Genomic DNA, 4291 nt, shown 5'->3' with positions numbered 1-4291 from the left:
AGAGGACTTTCTAGAGGAGACTTCAATCTTCCAGTATAATGAACTAGTGCTAAGTTCGTAACCTGGCTGTAAATTCGGAGGGGGGGGGAGGCGTACAATTACTTTCACAGTTTCCTGGTACCAAGGAGAGCAGCGATTGTTGGGTTGTTTTGTTCTGTTTTGTTTTTCTTTTTTCTATGAATTCATTCTTTCCTAATGGTTCTTCATGACCTGGATTCATCCCCTTGAATATCCATAAGTATAATGTTGCCAAGGTGAATTTACAGTAAATCACTTGCTTTGGGTGCAGTATAAAGGTGGCGGAAGATTAATCCGAAGCGTAGCTGTTAAGGTCATACATATACTGTGGTATAAATTCACTTTCCTGATGTCGAAAAATATATATTTAATGGACTCTATATTAATGAAACAGCAGCCAGCTATTTTACGTCACACGGTTTGTGAGATTTTTACGTGATTATCATGAGTGCCTTAGAAAGCAGGTGTAAGTACCTTTTGATTAATCAGAAAAATTATCACAGGTGGTTTTGTTTTGGTTTTTCCAGGAAAATGGTTATTTTCCTGCTTCCCCCTCCCCAGTATTACAGATAAGTAATATCTGTAATCTGCCAAATAATTGCAGATTTTCCATCTACGGCTTCTGGTTCTTCAGAATAGCATGTTCAGTTCAGTTACCATGCCCATTAATGTCTTTAGCGTACCCTAGAAGAAAACGTACGGTAGGACTTTAGTTGACTGATCCGTATCGATGGAATAAAAAATTAACCTTCAGAAAGTTTTCTAATGCTGCATTATACAGTGTCATTGCCGTACAACTTCTGCTATATTTTAATACATATGAAAAAACCATACAGCATGATTAGATATATTAAAGCGTGTTACGGTTTTGGGTGCAATGATATCCAGTAAAACTGGCGCATGGCACTTTCTCAATGACTTCAATTCTTTCCACTTGGACTTAAGCTTTCCTAATGTTATGTTCAGCTTAGTGATCTGAAAATAAAGTACAAATCCTCGCAAAAATGAACACAGCAAACTTTTTACAATAGCCTTTTAAAACAAAAAAGGCCATTTAATTGATATTAATTATCAATATCAAGAACTCAAAATAAAAACAGACCACCTAAATTATAGAGTGCTAATACTAAACAAATGTGTGCGCTTTAGTCTTTGCAATGTTCTCATCACTTTTCTTCTTTTTTTTTTCTCCAAACCAGGTTTTTGATTTTAATCTGAGGGAAGAAGATATGGAATTTTTGAACACTATGAATATCAACAGAAAATTAATTCATCTAACCTATCCACTGTGGAAAGGATAATTTAAAACCAGATTGTTCTATACTGCAAAAGCGATGCAACTGAAACGTTAATTCATCTTAAACTGAACAATAGAGCTAAATTGTTCTCTTGGGTATTCAGAGTACCTAATAAATATCAATCAATAATGAAGGATCAATACCAATGGCTTGTATTTACTGTTATGTTAACAAATTAATAAAATCATTGTTTACTCTCTTCTTTGTTGCTTTCTTACAGCCACAGAAATGCTTACTTTCAGCATTTTCTCTGCTTTCTCGGAACTTTCTGGCATATTCTTCCAGTATGGGTTGAGCTATCTCACAGTATGATAATGAAGTTTCTTCTGCCTGCACGTGCTTCATTTAAGGTGTCATTTTAACCCATTTGAACAGATTAGTTTGGGGTTTTTTTCCTTACAGATTTTGAAAAGTATTAGTTACTTAAAGGCACAGATAAGAGCATGCTACGATGCATGTAAATCTTGAAAAATTATTCAAAATACGGAATATTTGTTCCGGGATTGCAGCAGAAATCTGAACCTGACTTTTTACACTGTTTTTTACATTTCTTCTAGTCATGAGAATTTGGGGGGATTCTGCAGGCCACTCTTGGTACTCTCTCGGTGAGCAAACCTCTTCTGTCGGTACCGTTTCAAGGATCCCCTGTCTTGGCCTAGCGCATCTGGTTTGTGGCCTAAGTTGCGTCAGGATGAATAGAAGTCCTTTTTGCTTACACAGATAAAGATTTTTGAAGGTGCGGAAGAGCAATGTGTTGGAGAAAAATCCCTTGCTAATCTGTCTTGCGGGGATTTTCTGTATCTTTTCAAGATGGATAACGTTCAGACACTCCTCTGATGCAATCGCGAGTTGGCCGGCAGCGCTAGCACTAAGAGGGTACGGTCTTCTGGTGGCGTCAGAGGCCACCGATCTCTCAGTACGCAGGCTTTGGGAATACCCCAGCTCGCAACCTCTTTTCTGGCAAGATCAAAGCATTTTCCTGCAAGAAAATTGCCCTGTGACTAGCCAGGTTTCTGAAATCCCCACCACGCCAAGTTCCGATAGGAAGTTCCACAAGAACTTTGGTTGTCACAGGCAGCCTTTTTTTTTTTTTTTTTTGGTGCCAGACCCTAAACCATGAGTTTCTGCTCACCCTGAATACTCGAGTATCTAAGAGCATCTACATGTTCACGGGCCCTGTGAACAGAAGTGTCTGCCTCTTTATGCTTGTGGACATGTTGCAGAAACACTTTTTTAAGCAGTTTACCCCGGCCAAGCGGCTCGTACCTATCAGTTTGGTGTCATGATGTGCGCAGCCCTCCCGCTGGCATTCGACTGAGGCCTGCGTTCTGGTTATTTCTGAAATGGTGCATGAGTAACATCGTGTTGTCCTTTCTCCTCATTCCGACTGTAGGCAATTCCAGAGTCAAGTTCTCAAAGGAGCTATATATACCCTGGATTTCTGTAGGGCATTTCATAGAAGTACAAGCTTCCTTAACGCCGGACCTGGCCGTTGGGGAGGTACCGAGAAAAGAGTTCTCGTTCTGTTGGTGGGGATGGAGTTCAACCCTGGTGTAAATCACCTCGCTAAACACTTACCAGCATACTTTTGGTGGAGTTGGCCGGACCAACCTGAATTTACCTCCGTGGTTCCGCCCTCGTAAGCAGGCTGCAACCTGTGCAGTTGAGCCACGTTAACCTGTCACCTCTGAGGTTTTAGACAGCCTTCAGTGCAAATCCAGCTGACCTGGCTTCATTTGCCTGAGAAGAATGAAGCTGTATTTCAGTTTCCTCCCTGCTGAGATGTCAAGAGGGCTACAGATGCGTGTGGTCACCTAATTTTAATGATGCTTTTTGCGATACAAATACCCAAGTGTTTGGAGTGGAACTGAAATTGCCCAGGTATTTTCCCCAGCCTCTGACAAATAATTTGTTGGATGTCACACCTCTGAGTTGGAGCCCTCTCAGTTGGTTAACCAATAACCCAAACATGAAAGCCTGTACCTCTGCCTGCTGAAACCCTGAGTCACTCTATCCTTTAATTAAAACATGTTCCTTTAATATATTCCTCTTGCTTAAAATCATGTGAGAATTATTTCCTAGAGGAAAATGGCTAATGAATGCACTTTTATTTAGTATTTTCTATAAATTGGCTAAATAAGGGGCAAAGCTTGAAATATCTAGGGTATGTCAGGCAGTTGCGGGGGATGCATATGTCAACCTCAAGCATGATTTATCTTATGTGCCTTTTCTGACAGTTGTAATTTAACGGCTGTATTTTCCTCCAGGCTCTCAGGAGGCTAAATATCTTTTCAAGTTTCTAGCTTTGTGGTGGAAGAGTAAATGTCTGTTTGCCAGTGTAATTTATCTGAGTCATTCTGGGAGAGGCGTGGAGCAATTGAAGCATGACTATTAGCGTAAATAAGAGAGGGACTCTCTCCCTGAGGGTAGAGTTACTCTTGCCGTCTTTCGGAGGAAAGCTGCTTCCCCATAACAACTGCTACTGGTAATTGACTGGTGCGATGCTGCGAACTAAAAGACCCAATATATTGAGCTCTGGATATTCTTTTGCGTTTCAATTTGAAGCGGAGTTAAAGAGAACAGAGCGAGGAAGGAAAAGGAAAATTTCTGTAGTAAGTGCAACAGTAGATTACCAACAGAGCTGGCATTTCACATACACTGAGGTGGTTTTTCTTTTGAAAGTTTGAAGAGAGAAGGAATTATAAAACCTGAACTCACTTCTCAGTCTCTGTGTAACCGCACCGTTACCACTGTAAGTAGCCGTCATTGCCAATTTTGTTTTAACAAATGAATTTAAACCTTTTCTTCGTATTTTCAAACACGTAGGTATCTTACAGCATCCTCTGAACATTCAAAGGCGGGTTTTGCGTGTGGAAACACCACCGCAGGGTCGCGTTTGACAGTGGCATGAAGCGAGTCCCCCACGGGCCGCGGGCCGGTTGCCGACTCCCGCCTCGCCGGTGTGCCGGCCGGCG

The 4291-nt window shown here is 41.1% G+C and overlaps 1 protein-coding gene across 1 annotated transcript in view; it reads left to right on the top strand.

Moving 5' to 3' along the window:
- LOC103902209 (glyoxal reductase) overlaps window positions 1–1304 on the top strand; it is a 53600-nt gene extending 52296 nt beyond the window's left edge. The window contains exon 9 of the mRNA XM_009283227.1: window positions 1218–1304. The gene's annotated coding sequence lies outside the window, so the exon portion shown is untranslated. The remainder of the gene's footprint in view (window positions 1–1217) is intronic.
- Window positions 1305–4291: the final 2987 nt, after the last annotated feature.

The sequence above is a fragment of the Aptenodytes forsteri genome, unplaced genomic scaffold (assembly GCF_000699145.1).
Source record: "Aptenodytes forsteri isolate BGI_AS27 unplaced genomic scaffold, ASM69914v1 Scaffold181, whole genome shotgun sequence".
NCBI lineage: Eukaryota > Metazoa > Chordata > Aves > Sphenisciformes > Spheniscidae > Aptenodytes > Aptenodytes forsteri.
This window is presented reverse-complemented; position numbering and strand designations above follow the sequence as displayed.